The sequence below is a fragment of the Eubalaena glacialis genome, chromosome 8 (genome assembly GCF_028564815.1).
Source record: "Eubalaena glacialis isolate mEubGla1 chromosome 8, mEubGla1.1.hap2.+ XY, whole genome shotgun sequence".
Taxonomy (NCBI): domain Eukaryota; kingdom Metazoa; phylum Chordata; class Mammalia; order Artiodactyla; family Balaenidae; genus Eubalaena; species Eubalaena glacialis.
This window is the reverse complement of record NC_083723.1, coordinates 110538027-110553132: the sequence shown is the minus strand read 5'-3', so window position 1 is coordinate 110553132 and position 15106 is coordinate 110538027. Positions and strand designations below refer to the sequence as shown.

The window sequence follows — 15106 nt, the reverse complement described above, 5'->3', positions numbered from 1 at the left end:
TTGCAGAAAGTTTATTTTGAGAAGCTTCAGTCAAAACAGTTTGGAAACTATGAAATGAGTCATTTTTTCTTAAAGAAATGTAACTTTGTCTATTCCCACTGCATTTTTGGTTTGGTAGGAGACATCTTTATTCCACAGGATTTTAAAAGCATGTTTAAGATTCCATAGGTTTAGTATTACATCACTAATGGTTTCTAATGAGATCCAGGCAATAGCAAGAAAGGGAAAAAAGAACAGCACAAAAGCTGAATTCTACAACACCAAGTACCATGTAAAATGTGGAAAAGTCCACGCTTTATCTAAGGCTGAAGGCTTCTGGTAAAAAAGGGGAAAAATTCACATTCTATCAACCAGATGTGGATGACAAGATACCTAATGTTTGGCAATTTGGAATCAGTTATCTAAGGGGCTGAATTTTTTACTTTTCATGCAGATGTTTGCTGCCCTGTAAACAGTGAAACATGCAAATATCTAGGTACTGTATTCATTCTATTGAGTGCTTAAGGCCTTAGTTACTTGTTTGATTTTGTCCTCACAAACACCTTTTATGTAAAAATTATGCAAATTTTTCTTTTGAGATTATGTCAGTGTATACATAGGAGGATAATGTGAAAAATAAATTTTCCCCAAGCCTTCAGCAACTCTGGCATTTCAAGGAACATAGATGAGGAGACAGTTGGGGTGGGTAGGATGATCCACAGAGGAGATTGGTTTATTTGGTGAAAGATAATGGGTAAATGAGATAAATGGGGACTCTAGAATTTTTGCTTAAGGGCTCCGAGTTAAAATTTCCAACCTACGGATGGGTGCGATAATAACCACTAACACCAGTTTAAAACTTCATAGTGTCAAAACTTTCACTGTCATGATCACATTTGATCCTTATCACAAGCCTACTACATAGGAAGTTTTCTATGAAACTACCCGACAATTTCATCTCAAGGCAACTCAACAATTATTGACCTGAGTCCAGAGCTTCCATGCGTAAAGTACTGTACTAGTCACAGTGGAGAGGGAGGGAAACAAAGGTAAATGAAAGCATAGTTTTTGCCTTCAAAGTACTTACAACCTTGTCAGGGAGATAGACACGACCAACTGTATCACAAAATAGAAAGCTGAGTACAAAAAATGCAATAAAACATACCTAATTCTCTTCAAATGAAGTAGCACAAGTTGCTTTAAGGTCTGGGGAGGAAGTTTGAAAAAGTGATGATAAGAGGCCCTGTTTTAGAAATTTGAAATACTTTTAATACAAGGAGGTATCAATGTCATAAATTATTTATAGTGTTAGCTTTCATTCATATGACAATTATCGAACACCTACAACATTCCAAGAGTATGCTAGTTAGTATTTTTCTTTTAAAAAATGATAACATTAAATTTTGTCAAATTTCTTATGAAAATCACCACATTATGACATTCAACTGAAGAATAAAATCTCCATCAGTCTACTAAATGTCTTGTTTGTACCATGCTGGGGAACAAGTTTGACAAGTGAACTGATCAAACTCATGTCTTGTTTAGACACGTGATTCTAGAAATTCTAGAAAGTCTCTCTTCATTCCATTTACTCATTGTCATTCACCAGACAAATTGTCAGAACAAAACAAGGAGGTATAACATTTTCCCACATACCTGGCAAACCTCATTTTGGGCCCAGACATTAGCATAGTAAAAGATAGCTATTGGCATCTCATTAAACAGAAAATTCTAAAAATGAACATTTCCGATTTCCCTTCAAAGTATAACTTCAACTTGGCAAGCAGTACTCTACCTAAAATAATACAGAGTTGCCCAAGGATGGGCGCCATCTTGAGCAAGAATTTGGTGAAAAGTCACAAAGTTGTCAGTTGTTTTGTGATTTTAGTCTTAACTGTTTTGTTAATAGTTTAGGACTTTCCCCTATAATATAAGTGTCTGGCCAACAGGAGAATTTGGTGTGCTGTAGTTTACCCATTTTTATAAGAATTATTTGCTAAATCTTTGAAGGAAACAAGGAAATGATGGATGGATGGATGGATGGATGGATGGATGGATGGATGGATAGACAGACAGACTGGGGTTATAATTGTTGTTGTTTGAACTACAGATGTCATCTTTAGACATTACCTGACTCTCTACTATAAGACATAGGGAAATTTGTACACTTAACACTTTTTTTAACAGTCCCTCCTTTCCCTATTTTAAAATAATATCATTATTATTTTTAGTTGTTAAGGTATAATTTTTAATCATAATACTGACAGTTGTTTAGCCTTAGTTTTATATTTAAATTAATTATAAATGTAGTCTAAGATTAATGTAAAACAACATGTTACATTATTAGTCGTCTTTTAAATCTTTCAAAATAATGGGTATGCTCACATATATTTTAAAGTCAAAACTTCTATAGTTCTCCACCACCCCCTGCTTCTTCCTACCCCACCTTCCAGGAAAAAAATATTTGGCCAATATTGCAAAGTAACACATAGATTTTTTTTTAAATTGGGCAACTGTGGACATCTAGTGTTTACAGAGAATCTCATTTTAAATTATATTAATCACTAAAGGTGCAAGATAGACCTTCAGATCATCCAAACATTTCTAATGGATAATACGGTCAAAAAGTCTTCTTCCAGTAGCTGAGAAGATGATTTTTCTCTATACTATACACTACTTTCTATATACTTTGTACTATATAACATTTACTCCAATATTCTGTATATCGCATAATGGTAACTGAATAGGATCATCCAACATCTAGACTTTCATATATCTTTCAGCAGTCTTTTAGTCCCAGAAGTATTTTATCTGGAAGATTAAATGTGCTCTACCTATTTTTACCTGTGACAGATTTCTCCTAGATTTTATTGCTCTTCTTTGCAAAAACAGAACTGAGGACTTCCCTGGTGGCGCAGTGGTTAAGAATCCGTCTGCCAATGCAGGGGACACAGGTTCGAGCCCTGGTCCGGAAGATCCCACATGCCACGGAGCAACTAAGCCTGTGCACCACAACTACTGAGCCCACGTGCCACAACTACTGAAGCCCGCGTGCCTAGAGCCCGTGCTCCGCAGCAAGAGAAGCCACCGCAATGAGAAGCCCACACACCCCCACTCGCTGAAACTAGAGACAGCCTGCAGGCAGCAATGAAGACCCAACACAGCCCCCCCCCCAAAAAAAAAAAGAACTGAATATTTTCCTGTGGAAACCAACAGACTTGGGAGTAAAATGGCTAAAAGGGCAGCTCTATTCATAGCTTTCAGATTACTGTCCATCTGCACAGTGTTGAAATCATCAGATCAGTCAGTTTAACCTTACTATAGTGCAGACAGACCACCCTTATCAGTATGGACTGAAGTTACACTTAGACTATGCCTTAGAAGTTTCTGGTTACCACATATACAGACATGGACTCAAAATTCCCTTTTTAGATCCAAATTCTCATGAAAATCAAACTGAACTGAGTAGAAGGGTGAAACATAAGCACATTAACAAAATTATAAGACCATGTCTGATTTTCACTAGATCCATTATTTCAGTTCCTGTTCTCTTTTAGGGTATATTTTCATGGCTATCTTAATCTTTTCTTTAAAAGCATGTGTTTTATGTGTAGTCATTGTGGGGTTCTACAATGATTCTACACAATAGCTTCTTAGCTGTTAACTGAATTTTACAAAACTTGACAGAGATGATTTCAACACTGTTGGGCTGGGTTGAGGTTCTGAAGGTAAACACTTTTGTTAAGCAATCTGTAGTATCCCAAACACTAAGGGTGTGGATATCATTTGGGCCTCATGACACCAGCTCAAAACAACACATTTATAGTATTCACTATGTGCTAGACACAGTGCTAAGCAAAGAGAATAAAATTATAAACATGAGAGACATTGTCCCAGTCCTATTAAGTTTGCAGTCTAGTAGGGACATGAAAATCAAATATCACAATGCAGTGTGATAATCTTGCTCTAGAGAAAGAATCGGGCATTGTCATTGCACAGAAAGAGGTTATTAGCCAAACTTGAATCTGTTAAGCTTTCCTGAGGAAGTGACATCTAAGCTGAGACTTAAGGTAGAGGAGTGAGAGGGCATAGAACGGCGTGGAGAATCCTCCTTAGTTTCCCAGAGAGAGCCATTTATGCCTCAAATGTGTTCTCCATGCTAGGCCCTTGCTTCTTTCTCCTGGGCCTCATCTGGGGTCACTCCTCGCCCTGGTCAGATTCCTTGTCCTCAGTTCCTCTTTCTTTTAGCAACATCAGGAGAGCTCACAGAGGAGAGAGGAGTAGAAAACATTTGTCTAGGATTTGGATCTGGATTCACTGCCTTTCCTTTCAAAGAAAGGCCCTCTTTAGAGTGGCCAGTTCAGATTTTCCTCAGTGATTGAACATGATAGAAATCTCTACCACATACCTCTGGCACCCAGTCTCCTGTTTTTCCCTCCTAAAGTTTTCCATTACAAATAAACAAAAATGTTGGCATGTGGACTACTGCCACTGGTTGACTGCTTGGTTTCGATCTTGGAGTGTGTCACAGACACCAACTTCACGTTGCATCCAGCAGCCTCCTGGAGCATGGCTGTGATCTGACCTGCTTCTGTGGTAACCCACAGAAGCTCTGGCACAGCGGTGGGTCATTCAGTTACATTTTCCAGAGAGGAGTGATAATTGCAAGATTTACTGAGTGGAGAAATATGACCCATTAGATTCAGCCTAAAAATAATTTTTGCTCTGAAAAAGAAAATCTAATTACTTTGCTCTTCACTATGAAAAACTGGGTTCATCTGGGTACAGAGACATGGAACCTTCCTTTGAAGTAGACCATACATTCCAAAATATCTCTGGCAGAGTCTGGGGTCTGCTTCTGATTAGATAATTGATATAAACCTCCCTCCAATAAACATTGACTCCTTCAAAAACAGAGGAACCCAAGAATAAAATGTATCCACGTTTTGAGTAGAAAGCCTTCTGTGATAATTAGTTATCAGAAAGCAGTTTACTTTTCCTTTTATCAACCAGCATTAAGACCTAAGAAGCAAAAAGTATGCTGGATGAAATTCTAGTTGAAACTTCAGATCAGTCTTGGATCTGTTCTAGACAGTATCAGGTTTACTATTAACCTTAAGGTAGTACGTCCACATTTATGGTGTTCCATCCTTATCCCACAAAGCTAAATTCATTGCTAATTATAAGTAATATACTTATAATTGTAAGTAATACTTATAAGTAATATAAGTATTTACTTATCTTCCAGTTGTAAGATAAGTAAATACTAGGGATATAACATAGCTAACACTGCTGTATGATATATAGAGAGGTTAAGAGAGTAAATCCTATAAGTTCTCATCACAAGGAGAAAATTTCTTTCCCTTTATTCTTTTCTTCTTTCCTTTCTTTTTATTGTATCTATAAGAGAAGATGGATGTTAGCTGAACCTACTGTGGTAATCATTTCACAATATACATATGTAAATGAAACCATTGTGCTGTACGCCTTAAACTTATACAGAGTGGTAGGTCACTTATATCTCAATAATTTCTTGTTGCTAATAAAATATAAATTTTGGAAAGTAAAGCATTGTTTTCACCTCAGAATATTTTGGTCTTGGGACTTCCCTGGTGGGGCAGTGGTTAAGAATCCGCCTGCCAATGCAGGGGACACAGGTTCGAGCCCTGGTCCGGGAAGATCCCACATGCCACAGAGCAACTAAGCCCGTGGGCCACAACTACTGAGCCCACGCGCCACAACCACCGAAGCCCAGGGGCCTAGAGCCCATGCTCCTCAACAAGAGACGCCACCGCGATGAGAAGCCCACGCACCGCAATGAAGAGTAGCCCCCGCTCGCCGCAACTAGAGAAAGCCCGCGCGCAGCAAGGAAGACCCAAAGAAGCCAAAAATAAATAAATTTTTAAAAAAAGAATATTTTGGTCTTTACACTCAAAATAGCATAAGTACACCATGAGAAGAAAACAAAGCAAAACAACTCATGTGAGTGTGTGTGTGTGTGTCTTGCCTCCTTCTACAAAAATTGTCATCCATATATGTACAACTTGAAAACAGTTAACCAGGAAAAAGGGGAAAAGGGAAAACTCCTGTGGCTTCATTAAGATGAGGTTATAGCTCAATGGGTTGAAGGTTACTCTAAGGAAAAACATTGTTTGAAAATTCTAGTCTTGCTGCCACATACCTGTGACTTTTCAGGCAAATCTTATATGAGGAAATAAAAAACAGTATCTTCTGTCTTAAAAGGCCTCTTAAATAATGAAACGAGTAAGAGAACTCCTGCCTCACTCAGCTTTCTAAATAATTTGTGCCAACTGATTTCTGCCTTCCCATATGGTTTTACCATTTAGTTTTTGTATACTTCATAAAATGAAACAATAACTTTGTTCTGTCCTTAACAGGTTGGACTTTATGAAGATAATCTTTTAGAAGAAATGTAATTTTTAAAAAGAGCTCAGTTTGGACTTCCCTGGTGGTACAGTGGTTAACAATCCGCCTGCCAATGCAGGGGATACGGGTTTGAGCCCTGGTCTGGGAAGATCCCACATGCTGTGGAGCAACTAAGCCCGTGCGCCACAACTACTGAGCCTGCACTCTAGAGACCATGAGCCACAACTACTGAAGCCCTCATGCCTAGAGGCCGTGCTCCCGCAAGAAGAGAAGCCACCACAATGAGAAGCCCGTGCACTGCAACGAAGAGTAGCTCCCGCTCGCCGCAACTAGAGAAAGCCTGCGCGCAGCAACAAAGACCCAACACAGCCAAAAATAAATAAATAAATAAATAAATTTATTTATTAAAAAAAAAAAAAAGGCTCAGTTCCAGGTGAGTTTGCCCTGAAAAGTGTGGAGAAGTGCTCAATAAACAACACTCAGGTACTTCCCAGTAAGAAGGTCAGGTTCTAGAGGAAGACTGTGGTTGTTCGGAATTACTTCTTGTTTTAAAAAGTCCTTCCTACGTGAATAAAGTCTGTGGGTTGTACCAATGTCGATTTCCTGGATTTTGATATTATACTGTAGTTATGTGAGATGTTACCTCTGGGGAAAACTGAGTGAAGGGTTCTTAGGACCTCCCTGCACTATTTTTGTAACTTCCTGCTAATCTACAATTATCTCAAAATAGAAAGTTAAAAAATGAAAATAAATGTCAGCGGTCAAAAAGAGCAAACAAACAAAATTGTCCTTTCTAGCCAGGTAAGTGTCTGTTGAGACAACAACTGTTTGTTAAATGGAACCCTTCCTTTGACATAGTCCTGTAGAAGTCCTCCAGCAAACTTGTCTACCTTGTACTCTTCTAAAGGTACACTCTCGACAATTTTGACCCTACATAAGACTAGTGACAAAAAATGAAAATAAAAATAAAACTGAAACAATCACAATTTCCTAGCAAGTGTAAACAGCACTTCATTGCTCTGGTTATAACATTAACATTCTCTACAACAAATAATCCAACTTGTTGAATCCTGTTTCTACTCCTCTAACATCCACTCTTTCAAAACAAAATGTAAATGACTATTTTTAAAGCCAGGAAGAAAACAGATTTCATCAGGGAAGTGTAAGGAAACTTAAGTTCATTGTTCCACCTTCTGACTCAGCAAAACCTCACCTACTAAAGCCATGGGATTGTCAATGAAATGTGACTTGCATTGGAACCACTGGAATTATATTCTCCTGTATTTGGTGGAAAACATTGATCATATGACTGCACAGTTCATTTCAAAGTGTCCTTACTCTCTAAATTTTACCCATTCATCTGGAAACTCCAAAAATCCTCCGAAATGCCAGTTCAGTCAAAGCAGCAACATAAACATAAATCTTCCAAACTCATTGATGTTGTATATACAAAACAGCCCGCAGCTAGCTTAAACTGGCTGAATAGAGAGTTCAGGAATGGTTTTGTTGCTGCGAATATACACGTGATCTAAGAATGACATCCTAAAAGGTTTTAAATATTTTGGAGTAGCTTTTCAAATGCAAACTAAATATAATTAATCAAGTTCCACTTTCCCTAGCATATGAAAATTACTAAGTGGAAAATGCAGGAACTCCAGTAATTTCCTTCAATAAATGGTCGTTAACTGCGATAAACTGTGAGGCTCTTAGACCGAAGGCGATGGCAGGATCCTCCTGTTCCTCAGCCTCATCTAGCTGTGCTGGGAACACAACTGCAGATCTGACGTACACATATAACCAGATGCTGCTACATCGGACTTGAGAGAACATTTTGTTTTACTTTAAAACTCTATAGTTTATGTTTGTGCATATAAGCTTTTGCACTTTTCCAGAAAAATAAAATATTAGGACTGAAGGAAGATTGTCACTGGAAGGAAATTATCTATCTGAACGAAATTATCAAACCCGTAGCTAGGCTGGGAGAAAACAGGACAGCACTAGTCAAAACTAGTATTCTAGATCTGGTCACGAGAAGACTAGATGAATTCACAACTGAATGACCCTGGTTAGCACAACTACAATTAAAGGCAGATTCTTAAGCAACTGATATTTCACAAAAGGAATATACTCCAATCAGAGAGGTTTAAAAAAATATTAATAGACTTTGTTTTTTAGAGGACAGTTTTTAAATGTTTTATTTGATAAAAAGTTCTTTTGAGAATGTCATATGTTAATCATATTAAGTATTCTATCTCTACTTTCATTCTTTCTACGCATTTGGTTCAAACACCAGATTTCTCTTTTTTTTAAACATGATATAATTTTTTTGAAAAATTAATTTATTTATTTATTTTTGGCTGCATTGGGTCTTCATTGCTGCACGTGGGCTTTCTCTAGTTGCGGCAAAAGGGGGCTACTCTTCCTTGCGGTGGACGGGCTTCTCATTGCAGTGGCTTCTCTTGTTGTGGAGCATGGACTCTAGGCGCGCGGGCTTCAGTAGTTGTGTCTCACGGGCTCTAGAGCTCAGGCTCAGTACTTGTGGCACACAGGCTTAGTTGCTCCGCGGTCTATGGGATCTTCCTGGACCAGCGCTCAAACCCGTGTCCCCTGCATTGGCAGGTGGATTCTTAACCACTGCACCACCAGGGAAGCCCCAAACACCAGATTTCTCAGTCCAACTAGTTCACTAAAGTTGTTCAGCCTAGTCAAAACCCTAGACCCTGTCAGCTTCTAGAAGCTAAAATAAAACCCTGGACTGGGATCTCATAGTCCTAAACATTCCCTCAACCTTAAAAACCATAAAAAATGGTGAGGGTCACCCCTCCAAACCAATGATTAGGATACAACACTGATGACCCTGAAGGAGCTGGTGAAGATATCACAGCAGCTGACTTGAGGAACACTGCTGGTGATCATGAAGAGCCAGGAGAAGCTAGGAGAACCACAGAGTGGAATGCAGGGCTGACCTTCTTGAAGGAGGGAGAGAAGGCAGGTAGGTAGGTAAGAAGAGTTTTATACTAGAGCGCAGTTCTAAGAAAGTCAGGCAAGACCCAGGGGAATCCTCAAAACAAAGTTGTCCGTCAGAGGAGTCCCACATCTCCCAGGAACAAGCCTACTTTAATATCCCTGTCAAGCTCCATGGGAACTGTGGCTTCAGTGAGAACACAGATTTTAAAGTGCAGCTGCTGAGGCATCGGGCAATTACACTCCCAACAGTAGAAGAGCTGAGAGGCCATTTCATAGCCACTGCTGTGGACTCAACTTTACCTTTCATTATTCCTATACATTCACTGTCCACTATCATCAGGTCAGTAAATTCTCCATAAAGTCTTACAATAATGTCTGTATTGTTGCATTTTAATATAAATACCTCCATATGACATATTTTTTTCTCTGCCTTAATCCTACTTAATCTTCAAGGCCCAGTTGAAACCCCATCTCCTCCAAGAAATCTTACTAGATCATTACGACTTCTATTTAACCTCTCCTTCTCTGGCTGGGGTCTGACCTCTACTTTCTATCATTTAACTACATACCATTTTATCCTGTTCTCTGTGGTTTTACGTGTGATCATTTAGCTTTTACCCAGGTTCTAACAATCTCAAAGTCCCTGACTTTACCCTTCTCTATAATCTTCTTAGGGCTCACCACAGTGTGACAAGAAATATGGTTAATTGAAAATAAATATCATTCTTAGAAAGACAGACAATTCTAAATGTAGATTTTAAATCTTATAAGTAAATCTCAGACACATCAAATTCCCTAACCCACCCATCTTATTCCCTAAAGAGGTCTCAAGTTGAAGCCTCCTGAAGCTGATTAGAATAACTATTTCCTTACAAAACAAGATGGCACCATTAACTAAGTATACTAAAGGACCAAGAGCAATCATGAATAATGATTGCTTCAGGTTGAGGGGATGCAGCTGGATACTGTTTTTGAGGGCCACTAAAGTTAGACCAGGTAGCTTACCAGGTCATCCTATACACACCAGTGAAGGGTCAAAACTTGTGCTCAGTCAAAGTGCTCTCTCAGAATTTGGCAAGCAGTGAGGTGGGTCAGGAGAGTTGGGGCTTGGTCACTCTATTCATGTACTGGAGTTATACCCAGTTATAGATGATGATGAAGTCCAGTCAGAAAGACGGAGCATGAAGGGCTGGGCTAAGATTGCAAGTGAGAGTCAAGAGTCTAGTGAGTTCAAGACTCAGGAGGGAGAAGTCAGTTGAGGAAAGATCTTGGGTGGGAGCAGAAGCTGCTTCTCACTTTGTTTGCTTGTTTATTTTTTCCAATGCTAAATCTTTAAAGAATTATCATTCACTCAAACCCTCATTCATTCATTCATTTGTTCATATTCCTGAGCTTATTACAGGAGAATGCTAGGACTAGGGACACAGACATGAGCAAGGTGAAGTTCAAGTTTGCAGAAGACTGTGAAGTAAACATGTTATTAAACCTTGGTGAGCTAAGGGCTGAAAAGAAGGAACAAGTATTATGCAGGAGTAAACGTGGTCTCTAGAGCTTTATGTGCCCCTAGAATCCGCCTCCACTGAACTCTCAGTTGGATTGAAAAAGAAGCCCCAGAATTCTGCATGTTCCTGGAAAGAAACCCCTCCCTCCTCAGCAACAGTCCCAGACTTACTATTATAGTCTGCATATGAGACCATCAGGACTGATTGTATCGTGCCCTACATTCTTCAAGGCTCCCAAGACTTTCAGATCCTCCTACATTACCCATATTCCATGCCCAACTGGCTCTGTACATCTCCTGTTCTGATGCCCTATCATCCTCCTACCTGATTTCTCTAGAACTCAGGATCAGTCATCAACCAAGACTCTATATTGAAAACTCTTTGATTATTCCCTCCAGCTTCATGCTTCATATATCCCCTTACAATTTACAGTCCTTCTGACATCCATACCCTCGTATCACAGAGCCTAAAGGTGGAGAAGGTGTCCTCCTTACTCCTCTTTGCCATTTTTGCCTCATTTCCCCCTAAAAATACTACCCACTACCCCTCCTTGTTGCAGTCATCTACTGATTCCTGCATTACTCCCCTCTATTTCTAGAAGATTTTAGCTCCTGGTTGTAACTCTTTTCAATACGATGCCTGCCATAATTCTCAGAAATTTCAAATTTCATGTATGTGATCCTTCTAATACCCTGGCCTCTTAGTTCCTTGAGCTCCTCTCCTCCAATGGTCTTTTCCTCCAACATATCTCAGTCTCCCACCTCCTTTCACAGATGACACCCCCTGATTCATCACTCTAAACACTACTTTCTATTTGCAGGCAGGCAGCTGAACCCAGCTGGAGGAAACTCACAGCTAAGCTGACTGGTTTTACTTAAAATTGATTACTACTAATGTTGAGTGGATCCTTAGTGCTACCTGGCAGTTCTACTATGTTTCCCAAGTCTAAACATCCTCTCTTCTATTAAAACCCCTCAAATCTCCTCTTCCTTTCTAATGCTTAGCTGATAAACTTGCTTCCTATTTCACTGAAAAAATGGAGGTAATCAGATGGAAACTTCCCAGGCTCCCACCACCATATTTCCCAATCTACCTATACCTGAATCCAGATAGTCTGCCTTTCCTCCTGCAATGATGCCTTATTTGTCCATGTTCCTATCTAAGGCCAAACCTTCCACTTGCACTCTGGGTTCCACCTTTTTTCACCTACCCAAGAGCATTTTTCTAGCAACTGTTACTTCTCTTCTGCATCATCAATATTTCTTTCTCCACTGGATTATTTCCATCATCAAACATGCTTAAATATATCTCATCTTAAATTAAGAAAAGAGAATCTTTATTAAACTCACATGTCTCTTCAGTAACTATTCCAATCCTCTGCTCCTCTTTCAACAAAAATTCTGAAAAGAGTTGCCTCTGCTCACTGTTCCTACTTCTTTTCCTCCCATCCTCTCTTGAATCCATGCCGATCAGACTTTTTCTGCATTTTTTTTTTTTCAGGGTCATCAATACTTCTACATTGCTAAATTCATTGATCAGTTCTCAGTCATTGTCTTACTTAGCCTATTAGCATTTGACACAATCACTTCCTCCCTTTGGAAGTTCTTTCTTCACCTGGCTTCTAGCACATCACACCCTCCTGGTTCTCTTTCTACTCCCATTAGCCGTTCTTCTTATTCTCCTTGGATGGCTCCTGGTCTTCACTCTGATCTTTAATTGTCGGAGGACCCCAGAAATTGTCCTATGACTGTGTTCCTCTATCTAACTCACTGCCTTGATCTCATCTTGCTTCTTGGCATTAAATATCATGCAAATGCTGATGACTCTCACATACATATCTTCACCCAGGACCTCCTCCCTGAACCCCAGACTTGTATATCCAACTGCTTATTTAACAGTTCCAATCAGATGCATAACTGTTATGTCAAATTCAAAATGTTCAAAACCGAACTACTGATTTCCACCCTCACAACTCCTTCTACATCTTTCCTGAACTTGGTAAATGAAATTCCATTCTTCCAGTTTCTTAAACCAAAAACCTTAAGCTCATTTTGACTCCTTTTCTCCAGTGATTTGCTGGTAAACGTGTAACAGCAGGTTCTCAGCTCTGAAGGGTGGGAGGTAGAGGAAGATCCAACTTCTCTGTATAAATACTCCCATCATTATCCATTTCTAGCTACAAATGTCACATCACTGAATACTAAGTTGGTAGGAGATGTATAGTGGCTCTCCATTATGTAGTATTTCCACCATATAGACACGAAAGATATAAAAAAGAGCATAGGTAATTGTAAAATGTAATAAGATAATTAGGAAATGATGAGTTTTTTAGTATTCATTACTTTTATTTTAATATAACATTTAATTAGAAGTTTATATAATTAATTTGTTATATGGCTTGTATTTAATAGCTGTCTTACAAAACTCCTAAAAATTTAGCATTGGTTCTCATGAGCTCTAATGAGCTGGCTCCAGAATACCACTGCCTGTTTCTCTTTCACTCTCAAATTCATTAGCAAATCCTGATGGCTCTACATTCAAAATAAATACCTAGAAGCTGATCACTTTTCACTATCTCCATCACTGCCACTCTAGCTCAAGCCATCATTATCTTTCAGCTACATCAGCTTCCCCACTGCCCTACTCTCCCCATGACATTCTGTTCTCAACACAGGATTCAGATGTAAACTCTAAGTCAGTTCACACCACTCTTTTGATTACAACTTTCTAATTGCTTCCTGTTTTATACAGAATAAAATCCAAAGTTCAACAAATGGTCTACAAGGCACTACCTGAAAGAATGGGGAAAAAAGAGGAATGGAAGAGAGGTAGAAGAAAGGAAGGAAAGAAAGGAAGAAAGAAAGAAAAAGAAAATAAATGATAGTGGTATGAACAGGTGGTGCTGTGAGAGCAGAGAGGTACATAACTTAGATAGGGGTGAGGTAAATTTTCCTGGAGGATGGAGCCCTTAAGTGGCACCTAGGATACACAAGTAATTGAGCCCCGATTTTGCATTCTGCTTGTTCAGTCATTCTGTGTAGTTCCAGATTTGGGAGAAGCAGAACTAGAGACTGCATTCTTTTTTTTAATAGAAAATAAAACAACTTTCTACTATACCAACCTAGATTGCTAAAGAGATAATCATAAGAAGCAGGAGAGTAATGGTGGCATGCTACTTACCAGGAACACCGTCCTGTGACATTCCCAGTAACAGTCTGGTCTCAGAAAAATGGCTAATTGCAAATATTTGATAAGTGCTTAAAAGTTTTCCCCAAAGCTCCAAACCCTAGGGGAAGATAGAGTGTTCCCAGGCCAGACTAAAACCTTTTAACCTTAAGTCCCTTAAACATAAATATGTTGCCAAGATGCCGAGTGGATATTTAAATCATCCACTTCCTGTTTCAGTGCTATCTCTCTGTTTTGGAGAAGGACCAAAAATGTTTCATTCCTTTTGGCACTGTTTTCTTCATTTAAAAAGGATTTATACTTCAGGGGTTTTGACTCCAAAAAAAAAAAAAAAGGGAAAAGAGCACATATTTTGGATGTCAGATTCTGAATCTTTTGACCCTTTCAAACAAGAACGTCCTACTCTGTAGCCAGTGGGGTGAGACAATTAGATCAGGGATAGAACATGTCCAAATGGGTTTCTAAAATGACAAGCAAAGAGGGAAAATTGGCCCACCTACAATAACTTGTTTAGGAAACATTAAAAATAGCCCATCCAAGAAGTAGATTTTTTGTAAATAGTTTTGTTTAAATGTAACTTAAGATAATCTATCTAAGCATTTCCATCGTGCCCAAGCTATCAGTCAATTAAACTTCGAATACAATGAAAACACATCCATGGCTAGTTTTATGAGGTTTTCATTAAAATGAATACGAGTAAATAGAAAGTTCTGAATGGCGTATCTTAGACAGAAAGGTTCTTTGAAGGTTCTCAACCAGGACGAGGGCTGGCGAGGAACGGGCAAGGACAATTTCAGAATGTCCTGAGTAGCAGAACAATCCACACTATCAGCCTGTGTAGTTTGAAAAAACTCTCCAGCCAATTCTGACTGGACTTGGCAACCCCTCTCCCCAGTTATGAGTCCCCAGGGAGACAGGATAACATCAGAAGTATTAATAGTGTCAGTGAACATTCCTGTCTTCAATTAACTGAATTCAATTCAGCATTTGTTGATCCTCTACTTTGGGCTTGAAGTTGTGATTTGCAGTGGAATTGAGGGTAGGATATACAACGATCAATGAAAATTGTTCCTGCCTGATGGTGA

The 15106-nt window shown here is 39.0% G+C and overlaps 1 protein-coding gene across 9 annotated transcripts in view; it reads right to left on the bottom strand.

Moving 5' to 3' along the window:
* Nucleotides 1-15106, bottom strand: part of CALD1 (caldesmon 1) — a 177327-nt gene that overhangs the window by 136198 nt on the left and 26023 nt on the right. For 2 of the 9 annotated variants that reach the window (XM_061198746.1, XM_061198743.1), the window contains exon 1: nucleotides 14016-14112. The exons of the other annotated variants lie outside the window; for them this stretch is intronic. The gene's annotated coding sequence lies outside the window, so the exon portion shown is untranslated. Of the gene's footprint in view, nucleotides 1-14015; nucleotides 14113-15106 lie in introns of those variants that run through there. 9 annotated transcript variants of the gene reach the window in all.